We start from the raw sequence: 15,079 nt of genomic DNA, 5'->3' as shown, positions 1-15,079 counted from the left end.
AGATGGGAACTGGCATATGTCATGGCAGTTCTTCTAATACATATCATTGAACAGATTTCTATCATTTCCTTTTTCAGGAATGCTTTAATCTCTGGCTAGCTATGCAAGGCAAATGGTTGATGGAATAACCTGAAAAGCATGTTAACAGATTATAGTGGACTGCTGAATATTACATCACTTTCACATCCTTGTGTCTTTATCCCCTTTCCATTGGTTGATTCATATTAAGTGAACTGGAGACAATGAAATCATAAAACAAATTCTAATACTGAAACACTTGCTGCAAAATATAACACTGAATTTAACTCATAAAATCATTGCTCAAAGAAACTCATCCATTCAATCATCTTCAATGGCTTGAAAGAAGACAATCCTAATTTAGATAAGGTCCTGGGGGTAGAAATTGGTATGTGTTGTACCTGTTTTTCAGGTGTAAAACGGGTGTATTCTTCTGGTTTTGGGTGGTTAAACAAATAATCTGTAACTAAAATAACTTTAAATAAAACTTAACAAATTCAATTAAAATTTCATTGGCCGGGGTGATGATGCACTCCAGTTCCCGCGGCACCCACCGGTCGCGGAAGGCCTCAAATGTGCCGGCGGGCACCGCGTGCTCCATCTCCAGGGCCACCCGGAAGAGAGGCAGGCAATTGGGCCGAACGACCCCCTCGACCGCCCGCTGCCTGGACCAGTTAATGCCTATTTTGGCCAGGTCCAGGAGCAGTTCTACAAGCAGGTCCTCCGATCTGCCCGCTCTCCTCCACACCGGGTGACCAAAGATCAGGAGCGTGGGACTGAAGGGCAGCCAAAAATCGAGGAGCAGCCCCTTCAAATAATGAAAGAGGGGCTGCAACCTCTCACATTCCATATATACGTGGAACACGGACTCCTCCAGGCCGCAAAAAAGGCAGACGGCCTGGGAGTCCGTGAACCGACTTAAAACCATGTTGCACGGGACTGCTCTGTGCAACACCCTCCAGGCCAAGTCCCCAATAGATAAATGGAGGACTCCCGCGTAGAGAGCCCTCCATTGGGGTAAAACGGGTGTAACAATGACATATTTAGCAGCGGGACGGCCTGCGCTCCACCTGCACGTGCATACGGGCCACTACTAAATTCGTCGGGCCCTTGTTAAAGACAACCGCCTAAGGCAGGCCCCTTACATATGTTAATGAGGGGCCTCTGGGCAATCTGTCTGCGATGAGCGCAGCAGGTGCCGGGCCTGCTCCGCTCAGGATTCTTCAGCAGCCACTGCTGCCTAAGCAACGACTGCCAATAATAGGTGAGTTTTACAAAAAAATGTATAAACCGTTGCTTTGGACCCAGGAGGATCAGGAAAGCTCCCCCGACACATCTTTTTGGACGCTACTGGCAAGGCAAATGGACCAACATTTGATGCCTTCAAATGCGCGAGGTATTGGGCCCCTTGCATATGCTTTCGGGCTGGCCTTGGGAGGCTCCCTGTTGGTGTACGCCATTGGTTATGTGTCTGAGAACAGGCCAAATGCAGATTGGGTGACCGCTTTGCGGAACACCTCCGTTCAGTCCATAAGGGTGACCCCGAGCTTCCGGTCACCTGTCACTTTAATTCTCTGCTCTACTCCCACTCAGACCTCTCCGTCCTCGGCCTCTTACACTGTTCCAATGAAGCTCAACGTAAACTCAAGGAACAGCACCTCATCTTTCGAGTAGGCACTTTACAGTCTTCTGGACTCAACATCGAGTTCAACAATTTCAGGCCATAACCTCTACCCCATCTTTTTTTTCATTTTTTTTTCTCTCTCTCACATAGCAGCTGTCTTGTTTTGCACACTTTGTATAAAACTAATAAATTGCAGGACAATGGAGTATTACAGTTTAAGCATTAGGTTTGTGATCATACTGATAGCAGCACCAGTGGGTAAAAGCCTGGCATTAGGACCCCTAGCCTGGGTCTTCAAAACAATAGTAGCCCTTACAGATGCCTGCAGACCAATGACAACTCAGCATGTGATCACGTGAATATAATAGGTATTCCTTACAGATGCCTGCGGGCCAATGATAATTCAATGTGCAAATTTTACATCCCCTTTCTTTTAAAAGAAAAATGTTATGCATTACTTTTAAACCTTTCTTCTACATAATGTTCACGGTAGCATAAACATATAAGTAAACTCAGCATTTAACTAGCACTGAAAACATCTCAACGTTTCAATAACGATGTACAGTTTTTTTTAGGGCAGCAATCCGCCTACACCCTTTGACAGTTCACAAGTCAAGGATAACTCTAGGCTTGACCTCTCGTCCCGACCTTGTGTGGTATGAAACTGAGCATGCTCCTGAATCGGTCAACAATTCAGGTTCAGGTTTAGGTTCAGGTAAGTATGATGTGTTTTGTGTATTGCTCTGTTCATCTCACTCTGTTGAACTGATCTTCTCGTCAGAATGACAGTGTTGTTCCTTGGTGTTCAGGAGGTGCCTGCGATTGCGGCGGTACACCTGTCCTTCTGGGGTGCGGACGTGATACGATCGCTCAGTGTCAGCTGGCTGGATGACGACTGCTGGCTTCCAGTAGTCATGCTCCTGGATTCTGATGGATTCTCCATTGTGCAGCGGCGGCAGTAGTCTAGCTGACCTGTCATAGTATCTCTTTTGGTGTTGCTGTCTCTGTACACGTTTTGCATGCACTTGCTTGCAGCTGACGACCTCTGGCTGCAGCTGCTGGTTGGTGCGTGGAAGGATTGAGCGAAGTCTGTGGCTCATCAACAGCTGTGCTGGTGACTTGAAGTTGTCAACCAGAGTGTTGCGGTACTCAAGGAGACTGATGTAGGGGTCTCTTTTGTCCACTTTGGCTTTGTCCATGAGTGTTTTTGCAATCTGGACAGTTTTTCCAGCAAGGCCATTACTTTGAGGGTAATGTGGGCTTGATGTGACATGTGTGAAATCCCATGCCTTGGCAAACGACTCAAACTCTTTTGATTTGTATTGGGGCCCATTGTCTGAGACTAAAGTCTCTACCATGCCATGCCTGGCAAAGGCTGCCTTTAGCTTGTGGATCACAGCTGCAGATGTGGTGCTGTGAAGCTTGTCCAGTTCAAAAAATCTGCTGTAGTAATCAACAGTCACTATGTAGTCCTCGTTGTTCCATGTGAACAGATCCATTGCCGCGACCTGCCAGGGCCTGTCTGGGATATGGGGTGAGGTATCGTGGGCTCTTTGACATTTGATGGGCGGCGTACTAGACAAATGGAACATTTTCTGACAATGTCCTCAATGTGTTTGCACATTCCGGGCCAAAACATAATGTCACGTGCTCTTTGTTTGCATTTTTCCATGCCCAAATGCCCAGCATGAATTTTTGTCAACATCTCTTCTCTGAGACTGGTAGGAATGATGATTTTCTCCCCTTTGAAGACGATTCTGTTGATTTGTGACAGTTCATCTCTGTGGTTCCAGAATTCAGATATGCTCTGAGGGCATTTCCTCCTTTCCTCAGGCCATCCTTCATGTATGACTTTGCTCAGCAGTGTGAGTTGTGCATCTTTCTCTGTTCCTGCTCGGATCTCCTTCAGTTTTGAGTCATAGATACATAGATACATAGAAGATAGGAGCAGGAGTAGGCTATTCGGCCCTTCGTGCCTGCTCCGCCATTCGATGAGATCATGGCTGATCCTTTAATTCAGTATCCCGTCCCCGCCTTCTCTCCGTAACCCTTAACCCCTTTTGCCCGTAGAAATATATCTAATTCCCTCTTAAATATATTTAATGAGCTGGCGTACACTGCCCTCTGTGGCAATGAGTTCCACAGGTTCACCACTCTCTGAGTGAAGAAATTCCCCCTCATCTCTGTCCTAAATGGTTTAGCCCTTATCCTTAAATTATGTCCTCTAGTTCTGTTCTCACCCGCCAAGGGAAACATTCCTTCTGCATCCAGTCTGTCTAGACCTGTCAGAATTTTATACACTTCTATGAGGTCCCCTCTCAATCTTCTAAACTCCAGTGTGTACATCCCTAAACTACATAGTCTCTCCTCATAGGTCATTCCCGCCATTCCTGGTATCAGCCTGGTGAATCGCCGCTGCACCCCCTCCATGGCAAGAACATCCTTCCTCAGATGAGGCGACCAAAACTGTACACAGTACTCGAGGTGTGGTCTCACCAGTGCCCTGTACAGCTGCAGCAAGGTATCCCTGTTCCTGTATTCTAACCCTTTTGCTATGAAGGCCAGCATACCGTTTGCCTTCTTGACCGCCTGTTGCACCTGCATGCTCGCCTTCAGTGACTGGTGTACAAGAACACCCAGGTCTCTCTGTACTTCCCCCTCTCCCAATCTATTGCCATTTAAATAATAATTTGCCCTCCCGTTCCTGCACCCAAGGTGGATAACTTCGCACTTGTCCACATTATAGTGCATCTGCCATTTATCCGCCCAATCGCCCAGTCTGTCCAAATCGCTCTGGAGCTTCCTGGTCTCTTCCTCTGAGCCCACCCCCCCTCCTAGTTTAGTGTCGTCTGCAAATTTGGAAATGCTGCATCCGACTCCCTGATCCAGGTCATTAATGTAAATTGTGAACAGCTGGGGGCCCAGGACAGATCCCTGTGGTACCCCACTTGTTACTGCCTGCCATTCAGAAAATGAGCCGTTTATTCCAACTCTCTGTTTTCTATCTGACAGCCAGTTCCCTATCCACGCCAAAACTTTCCCCTTTATCCCATGAGCCTCAATTTTCCATGCTAATCTTTTATGTGGGACCTTATCGAAGGCCTTTTGGAAGTCCAGGTACACCACATCTACTGGCTCTCCCCCATCTATTCTACCAGTTACTCCCTCAAAAAATTCCAATAGATTAGTCAAGCACGATTTACCCTTTGTAAATCCATGTTGACTCTGTCCTATCCTGTCCCCATTTGCTAAGTGCTCTGCTATTTCATCCTTAATGATGGACTCCAGCATTTTGCCCACAACTGATGTAAGGCTTACAGGTCTGTAATTACCTGCTTTTTCCCTACCCCCCTTTTTGAATAGTGGGGTAACGTTAGCTACCCTCCAATCCATCGGCACTGTTCCCGAGTCTAATGAATTCTGAAAAATCATCCTTAGTGCATCCGCTATCTCTAGGGCCACCTCCTTCAGTACCCTAGGATGCATGTTATCAGGCCCTGGGGATTTGTCCACCTTCAATCCCTTTAGCTTCCTTAACACCATATCCTTAGAGATATTGATTTGCGTCAGTTCCTCCTTTGCCAATGTCCCTATTTTTCCCGATATCCCAGGGAGGTTTTTTGTGTCTTCCTTCGTAAAGACTGACCCAAAGTATGCATTTAGTTGATCTGCCATTTCCTTATTTCCCATTATATATTCCCCCGTATCTGACTGCAATGGACCAACTTTGGTTTTCACCAGTCTTTTCCTTTTGATATATTTATAAAAGCTTTTGGAGTTAGTTTTTATATTTTCCGCCAGCTTGTTTTCGTAAGCTATTTTGCCCCTCTTGATCATGCCCTTTGCCCTCCTTTGCTCTATCTTAAACTGTTCCCAATCTTCCGCTCTGGCGCTTTTTTTGGCTATTTTATACGCCCTATCTTTGGATTTTATGCTGTCTCTAATTTCCCCTGTTATCCACGGTTGAGTCACCTTTTTAGATTTCCTTTTATGCCAGATTGGTATAAACAATTTTTGCAATTTTGTCATTCTATCTTTAAATGTTTGCCATTGTTTATCTACCTCCAGTCCTCCCAGGAACGTTGTCCAATCAGACCTACTCAGTTCCCGTCTCATGGCATCATAATTCCCCTTGTTTAAATTCAGGACCTTAGTCTCTGAGTCAATTTCTTCGCTCTCCATTTCGAGTGAGAAATCGATCATGTTATGATCGCTCTGACCCAAGGGTCCCCGTACAACAAGATTACTGATTAGTCCCTTCTCATTGCACAGTACCCAGTCCAATATAGCCTGTTCCCGAGTTGGTTCCTCGACATATTGATCCAGATAACCATCCCTTAAACACTCAAGGAATTCCTCCTCCTCATTATTTTTACTGATTAGGCTAGTCCAATCTATATGTAAGTTAAAGTCACCTATGATGACAGCTGTGCTCTTATTGCACGCTTCTCTAATTTCCCTCGTGATGCCCTCCCTAACCTCTATTTTACTATTTGGAGGCCTATATACCACTCCTATTAATGTTTTTCGCCCCTCGCTATTTCTTACAGGTAAGCTGTTGTACACCATGTGCACCTGCACATCCATGCCTTCACTAAGGCTGCTGTCCTGGAAGCAAAGAGACTTTCTGGAGAGCATGTCTGCGACAGGAATGTCTTTTCCTGGATGGTGAATGATTGTGAAGTCGTACTTCTGTAGCTGAAGGATCATTCTCTGTAGCCTTGGTGGGGCTGCGGCTAGCGGTTTCCTCATGATTGACTCGAGGGGTTTGTGGTCGGATTCCACAATGACTTGACAGCCATAGACGTACTGGTGGAAACGCTTACATCCAAACAGAATTGCATATAGCTCTTTCTCGATTTGAGCATAGTTGATTTCACTGTCTGAGAGAGATCTGGGAGCGTAGCTGATGGGCTTTCCTTCTTGCAGTAATACTGCACCTAATCCATACTTTGACACGTCCACTTGTAGTCTGAGCTCTTTGTTGGGGTCGAAGTAGGCAAGAACTGGTCCTGGTTCTCTGGTGATTAGGTCTTTCATTTTCTGAAATGCTGTGTCATGTTGTTTGTTCCACAGGAACTCATTGGATTGTTTGAGCAACTGACGCATGGGTGCGTTGATTTCGGAGAGGCTCGGGGCAAATTAGGCTAAGTAGTTAACCATGCCTAGTACTGTCTCTAGCTCTGCGCGGTTCTTCGGCGGCTCCATCTTCTTGATGGCAGAGATTTTCTCTGGATTGGGCTTAATGCCATCAGTTGAGAGGCGATGCCCGAAATAACTGATCTCGGTGGATCCGATTATGCTTTTCTCTGGGTTGAGCCGGATACCTTTCTCCCGTGATCTTTGTAGCATCGCACGGAGGTTCCTGTCATGTTCCTCTCTATTCCTGCCATAGATGAGGATGTCATCTACGATTGCGACTGCTCCGTCGAGGCCTTCATAGGTTTCGTCGATCTTCCGCCGGAATTCATCCTGAGCTGAGATAAGACCAAATGGTAAACGCAGAAATCGGTAGCGTCCAAATGGTGTGTTGAACGTTGTTAGCTTAGATGACTCTTCCATGAGCTTGATAGTCCAGTATCCTGATCGTGCGTCCATTACACTGAAGTAACGTGCTCCCACTAGCTTGGGTGTGATGTCATCTAGCATTGGTAGAGGGTAGTGAGGGCGCTTGATAGCCTTGTTCAAATTTCTGGGGTTGAGACAGACTCTGAGCTTGCTTGTACGTGGTTTCTCAACCACTACTAACGCGTTGACCCACTCTGTCGGCTCTGTTTCCTGGATGATGATTTCTGTATTCTCCATGCTCTGCAGCTCCTCCTTCAGGCGACTACATAGAGCAAGGGGTATCCTTCTCGGTGGGCAAACCACAGGGGTTGCTGCTGGGTCAAGGTGAATAGTGCATTCACCTGGGAATAGTCTGATTCCTTTGAAACCATCAGCAAACTCCTCCATGACTGTCTGCTTCTCAACTGGTGCTGTCAATGATAGCACTAGCTTGACAAGGTCCATGTCTAAACATACCTTTAGACCTAGCACTGGAGGTGCTCGAGTGTCAACAATATAAAAGTCCAACATCATGTCGCTTTCTTTGTACTTGCATTTCATCACGCATGTGCCTTTTACAATGAGCTGCTCACCCCCATAGCTGGTCAGTCTGCATGAGGTGGGCTGTAGCTCATACTCATCCTTCAAGCTGTGATACTCACTCAGAGGAATTACATTTACCTGAGCTCAAGTGTCCAGTTTAAACTTAAGCTCTGTGCCCTGTTTTCCTATCTCAATATCTGCAAATGCTTTCTCAGTCTCTGAAATCTGTTTTTTCCGTGACACAAATCCAATAAACAGTTCCTCTGCATTTGGCTCTCTATCTGGCATTTGGCTGTCACTCACTGTGTGTACTGCGATTCCAAAAACAGTCCTGCAAACTTTAGCTAAGTGGTTCCATTTACCACATTTGCACATTGCCTTCCTTTGGCAGGGCAGTGCTCCTTTTCCCCATGCACCTTGTTTCCACAATATCCACAGTTTTTGAAGCGTTTTATGTCTGTGTCGCTCCTTTTTAGAACTCTCTGTTCTTTCTGTTCTGAAACATGCTCTCTGGGCGGTGTTCTTTGGTGTGTGTCTATTAACTGCATGCACTGTCTGTTCACGTGAGCTGCTTGTGGCGCCGGTTATGGTTTTCAACTGTGCTTGGGCTATCTCGTGCGATCTAGCTTTGTCCATCGCTTTGTCTAGCGTTAGCTCGGACCCAACATTCAAAAGTTTCTCTCTCACTTTAGCTGAATGTATTCCAAACACGATGCGGTCTCTGACCATCTCATCTTTATCTGCATATTCACAGTCTTTTACCAGCAGTTTTAACTCAGTCACGAACTGTTCAAACAGCTCACTAGCTCCTTGTACTTTCTCCTGAAACTTGTACCTAGCGAATATCGTATTTGTCTTGGGCATCACATATGATTCAAAATGGTCAAAGTAACTTTTCAGTACCTTTGCTTCATCCGCGGTGAGAGACCATGTGTTAAAAATGTCTCTCCCTTTTTCTCCGATCCACAGGAGAAGGTAGCTGCATCTTTCTTCCTCCCCTTTGCTTTTCAGCGGACCCGAGAACATCAACTCCACGTGTTGCTTGAACTTGCGCCATTCTCCAGGTAAGTTCAAAGATTCCCAATCAATTCGAGGCAAGGGAGCTCCAACGATGTCCATTTACAATCCCACTTCTGACACCATGTCTTGTTTTTCACACTTTGTATAAAACTAATAAATTGCAGGACAACGGAGTATTACAGTTTAACTCTTTTATTAAGCATTAGGTCTGTGATCTTACTCATAGCAGCACCAGTGGGGAAAAGCCTGGCATTAGGACCCCTAGCCTGGGTCTTCAAAACAATAGTAGTCCTTACAGATGCCTGCGGGCCAATGATAATTCAATATGCAAATGTTACAAATCATTCTGCCAATACCATTTACATTTCCTCTAGAGTCATCTTTAGTTTCTTAACTTGTCCCATTAACATCTCCTTTTGCCTTGCATGATCATCCCTTTTGTCCCTTAATCTCTCCTGCCTTCCATCCTGTCACAGTCCTTCCCTTTTGTTCTTTCCTCTCCTCCCCCCTTTCCCTGCCCCAAACACTTGCTTAAAAACCTGTTCCATCTCCAACTTTTTCCAGTTCTGATGAAGGGTCATTGACCTGAAATGTTAACTCTGTTTCTCTCTCTGCAGATGCTGCCTGACCTGCTGAGTATTTCCAGCATTTTCTGTTTTTATTACCAATTTCTACATCCTTGTTTCAGTCAAGTGCTGTTCTTAAGAACTGAATTAAAACATTAAATAATACATCAGTGAAAAGTCAGAAAGAATATAGAGGATGAAGCTATTATTAACCTGAAGTCAATGGCTGCCTATTATTTCACAGCCCTGTTGCGTTTAATGGAACAATGTGGAAAGGAAGGTAATATTAGTAACGGTTGTTCCATCCTGTTTAACCTCTAACTTCATGGGGATTTCTGTTTGACTGACCACAATTCAGTTACTGTATTTGTAAGCAGTGGCCATGTTAACTCATTTCTAAACGTGGATACCTACATGAAAATATCTTAGTCTCCTGATTTTAAACAATTAAAATATTTCTGGAAATGACTGAGTGCTCAGAGTGCAATTGTGGCAGCTGGAAAGTAGACTTGTGAGTTGTATCAGGAATGATTTAGATGTTTGAGACCAGATTAAATCAGTGGAGTAAATAATGGATTCGGCTTAAAGTTGGTTTTTTGTCAGTTACACAGGATCCACTGAGCTGGAATAGATCAAAGCTGCCAAAGGGGATTCCTTTCATTTGCCTGTAAGTCAGGCACATTTTCATAATGGATGCTTGTACATATGATGCTTAACATGAAATTAAGTGGTTAAAAGGGCGGGTTCTGGAATGATATTAATTTATGACAAACAGGGCTTGGAATAGGATGGACATTACTATAAATATAGCATAGGTGACAATTATACTTTGTATGGTGACTGAAAGGTTTAAGGTAATGGTAAGATTTCTCAAAATTTGATGTGTATTTCAATTTTACTTATTAATAATCCTGCTTGTTGTGTTTTGTTTAGAGTGATTGAAAGCAAATGTCAGCAACATGTTGGCTGCTATTGTCCTACTAGGAATCTTCTTCAAGGGAGCTGCTGCTGTTAATGTTTACAATGATGGTAATTTCAGTTTCTAATCCTGTAGATTAATGTAATAATGAATAATTACAAATGATCACAATGTGACAATTAAATTAATCTCAATTTCTGCTATGTAGTTATACTTGCACTTAAGATGGATGGATAACAGCCAGGCTCACAATCTTGAGCTGTACAGGAATAATTTGCTCTTTATTGAAAAGTCCCAGCCTTCAATCAATGTTCCTCTCCGTTCTAACCTGCAGCACTTCTGTTTGTCCATTGCTGTTTAAGGAATGGCTTGTTCAACTAGAAACAATGATTGCATAGGACAGATAATTCAGGCAACACACAGTACTCACTTTAAACAGCCAATGCTTCCTTCTGGAATGCTTTATGCTTTTTTACTCAGTCCAACAGCACCCCAGCTCAGGAGCGTAAACCAGACACAAGCCAGGGGGGTGAACCTGGGATCAAATCAGTCTGTATAGTTCAGTATAAGCCACACTCTGTATGTAATCACTAACCCATTAGCTTGTATTCGAGTTCATGCCCCAATTTGTTATGTTCATTAATAAATAGACATTCTTATTATGAACACAGCTAGCTTTTGCTAGACCTTTTATTGAGCACATGTGGACTAGGTATCTGTAGAGGCTTCCATCTTGACTGCTGCCTTGTGGGTAGCCTAGTGCCTCATGGGTAATGTAGTCTTAATATATATACAGCTGGGTAGTGTAGTCTTATACATACAGCTATATGCAGCTCTACACAGCTCTACGGCTCCACCTAGTGTCCACTATAGAATGACATGTTATTGATCATTACATCCCCCTTTCTTTGAGGTTTAACAAAATCAATATCAATCAACTTTCAAGAAACCAATAAAGATAATATCAGTAACACTTTTGTTAGTGCTCTATAAACATAAACATTTTCAAAACAGTCAACACATTTTCAAAGCTTTACATTGTACTCAAAGATTAAGTCTATCAGGCTTTTTTACTTCACGTGTGGATCTTCTCAACACGGGTAAGTCTGATGTGTCTTCATGAGATTGTTCTGGCAGTGAATGACAAGATGCAGTTGCGGCATTGTCATCAATCTGCTCTTGTATAGATCGAGGTCTCCTTGCGATCTTTGCTTGGAGAGGGTTTCAGTGTTTCCTTCACTTTTCATGCCATAACTCTCAATGTAGTCAATGCACTCTCAAAAAACTGCTGGCAGCTGGATCCCATCATACAGCATAGTCCTCTCAGCAGCCTCGGCTAACGGAACACCAAAGATTGGCCTGAGGGAAGAAGGAGTATCCACCGGAACTGCTTCCTGCTCTGGTGCAGGCTTCTTCTTTTTCTTTTTCTCTTTCCACTGCTTAACAACATCTGCTGCGGTTATATCTTTGGACTTTTTCTCCTTGTGTTTTTCCTCTTTGTGCTTTTCTTCTTTTGGCTTCTCTTTGACCTTAAAGTCTTTTTCTTTCTTCTTGGAGAAACTAGGCTTTTTGAAGACATGGATACCCTTTGGCCTTTTCATCCTTGATGGGCTCTCTGCTTCATCACCTGAGTCATCTGGTCTGCTTATGGCACAGTTTATATGGTAGACTCTCTTGACCAGTTCTAAGTCTTCACAAGCTTTGTCACCTAGTATCGAATCAAGTCTTTCAGCCACAACAGAAAACATGAGATGATGCACTTTGTCTTTGACTGTCACTTTAAGTCTGCATACACCTAAGCTATCCATTTTCTGTCCATTATAGCTCTTCAGTAGTACTGACTTTTTCTGTATTTTGGGCTTTTCTTTCATATTTTTTATGTCACTCATGCTGATTAAGTTTGCTTTTGCCCCAGTGTCCAGTTTCAATGTAACTAATGCTCCATTTATCTGCAGTGGGATCATCCATTTGTCCACTTTTACTGCATTGACTTTATGTTCAGCATTGTCCATTTCTGAGGGCTGCACATTTTCTGTATCTTTTTTGATATCGTCACATGACACCATTCCTACAAAAAATGTCTCACTTAAATCAGTGTCCTCAATCACATTAACTTGTTGCCCTTTCGTTGTTTTTACTTTTGAAAAGCATTGTTTGGCAAAGTGATTGTTTCCATTACACTTTGTGCACATTTTTCCAAACGCTGGACATTGTCTTAACTGGTGTTTGTAACCACAGCGTTTACAATTAAAAATGTCATCCTCCGATTGCTTTTCATTTCTGTTCTGCCCATGTTTCTTCCCCTTATAGGACACAGCACCGACAGCAGCATTATCACTCATTACAATCGCATCATTATTGATTTCACTGAAAGTCTTCGCGTGCTTTCGAGCTAACTCGCTGGCTTGGCATATTTTCACTGCATTTTCCAAATTTAGTTCGGTTTCTCTCAACAGACGTTCCCTGACTTTTTTATCATGAATACCAAACATAATCTGGTCACGAATCATGGATGATTTCAGCTCAGGGAAATTACATGTCTGTGCTTTCAGTTTCAGATCAGTTATAAAGCTATCAAGAGTCTCATTTTGTTGCTGTGTCCGAGAATGGAAGATGTATCTTTCATACGTCTCATTCTTTTTGGGAGAACAATGTGCATCAAATTTCTGTAGCACATTGTCTAATTTGTCTCTGTTCTCCGCTGGATTAAATACAAATGTATTAAATACCTCTATCGCCTGTGGGCCTGCAACCGTAAGCAGCAATGCTATATTTCTTGCATCTGGCTTCGTACTGAATCCGATGGCAGCAATGTAGAGTTCGAATTGTTGTTTCAAAATCCGCCAATTGTAGTCGACATTTCCCTCAAGATTCAAACGCTCTGGTGGCTTCAAATTCTCCATGTCACTTTTCACAATTTTTTAGCAGATATTTACAACTCTTGGTATCCTGGTACCATGTTATGTTCATTAATAAATAGACATTCTTATTATGAACACAGCTAGCTTTTGCTAGACCTTTTATTGAGCACATGTGGACTAGGTACAGTATCTGTAGCGGCTTCCATCTTGACTGCTGCCTTGTGGGTAGCCTAGTGCCTCATGGGTAATGTAGTCTTAATATATATATACAGCTGGGTAGTGTAGTCTTATACATACAGCTATATGCAGCTCTACACAGCTCTACGGCTCCACCTAGTGTCCACTATAGAATGACATGTTATTGATCATTACACAATTGTGCAAATTGTCAGGAGGGAGAGAAGGATAAATTGTGTAAGTGAAAGCATAAGTTGTCTAACATCAGTTGTGGGCAAACTTTTAGAATGCATAATTTGAAATCAATTTAGTGAGCATTTAGAAATGCATTGGATTCTCAAAGATGGCAAGCACACATTGCTAAAAGCAAGTTGTGTTTTACAAATTTAGTGATATATTTTTAAAAGTTGATGAATTGGATCGGTAAAGGGCATGCAGTAGGTGTGATGTATGTGGATTTTCAGAAGACATTCAATAAGGTGTCTCACTGAAGGCTTGTTACAAAAGTTCAAGCATATGGTATCAGGCATAAATAAATCTAGCAGCATGAACAGAAAATTAGTTGACAGGCAAGAAATAAAAGATTTTGGTTAATCAGTGCTGTTCTGATTGCATAAGGGTTGGAAGTGATGTATCCAACGGGTCAGCCCGGGCTCTTTTTTTGTTGCCAGTACATATAGATGATTTGGGCTTGGGCATAAGGAGCATGATATTGAAATTTGATGACAACACAAAAGTAAAGGGTTTGGAACTGTGAAGAGCACTGTAAAAGACTTCAGCACGATATAGATTTGTTAGCCAAATGGGGAGATAGATTGTAGATGCACTTTAATGTGGAAAAGTGTTAGACAATGCAGTTTGGGAGGAAAAACAAGGAATGGGAGTATAGACTTAATGGAAACATGCTGAAGAGTGTGGATGAACAAAGAGATCTAGGGATTCAAATACATAATTCCTTGAAAGTGAGACTGCAGGAAAATAAAGTCATTAAAAAGGCCAACAGCATTTTGGATTTTCTAAATCAGGGCATACAGTACAAGAGCAAAGAGGTTATGATAAATGAGAGAAAAAGGAATAGAAAGATATGCTGAAAGGCTGAGATCAGATAAAGATCAGATAAATGGAATGGGAGGAGACTAGTGTGGAGTATAAACACCAGCACAGACTAGTTGGGTCGAATGGCCTGTGTCTGTGCTGTATATTCTATGTAAATTTGTACAAGGCAAATGGTTGGGCCACAGTAAAAGTACTGTGTGCAGTTTTGGATGCCCCATAATGGAAAGGACATAAGGGGGGAAAAATTAGGTTCGGGGCGCAAACTTCGCGCCCCGAAAAAATTAGCCACCCCCGCGCCCAAAATTCACTGGTAGCGCCCCAAGAGGGAGGTGGGGCGCTACTGGAAGCGCCCCGCCTCCCTCTTGGGGCGCTGTGAGTGAATATCACGGCGCTACGTGCCGCAGCGCCACAATCTGCGGCACGTCACGCTGCGGTACTGCAGGCTTTCCTCCCCTTATTAAAGGGGAGGGGCCTTGCGCAATGCGATCCGGGGCCCAGCTGGGCCACCAGGGATCGGAGTGCCGGCAAAAGAGCCCGGCACTCAAGAGAAGTGCCGGGCTCACGTAGCGCAGCCAGCACCCCGCGGGGCTGCACAGAAGGCCGGGGACAGCAACGAGGGCAGGTGCTGGCAGGCGGCCAGCAAAAAAATGGCCGCCCGGCACCTTCCCTTTAATTTGCGCCGCCCTGGCCGCAGGTAGGCCCCCCGAAGATCGCGGCCGGGGCGCGAGTGGGGCGCTGTGCATGGCAA

At 43.9% G+C, this 15,079-nt stretch overlaps 1 long non-coding RNA gene across 1 annotated transcript in view; it reads left to right on the top strand.

Annotated features, from left to right (window-relative positions):
* Positions 1-15,079, top strand: part of LOC147106158 (uncharacterized) — a 39,926-nt gene that overhangs the window by 14,525 nt on the left and 10,322 nt on the right. Inside the window, exon 2 of the long non-coding RNA XR_015081472.1 lies at positions 10,252-10,347. This is a non-coding gene — a long non-coding RNA (uncharacterized LOC147106158). The remainder of the gene's footprint in view (positions 1-10,251; positions 10,348-15,079) is intronic.

Source organism: Somniosus microcephalus, chromosome 16 (genome assembly GCF_052327205.1).
Source record: "Somniosus microcephalus isolate GS21.2 chromosome 16, FLI_Smic_1.0, whole genome shotgun sequence".
In the NCBI taxonomy this organism is placed as follows: domain Eukaryota; kingdom Metazoa; phylum Chordata; class Chondrichthyes; order Squaliformes; family Somniosidae; genus Somniosus; species Somniosus microcephalus.
This window is presented reverse-complemented; position numbering and strand designations above follow the sequence as displayed.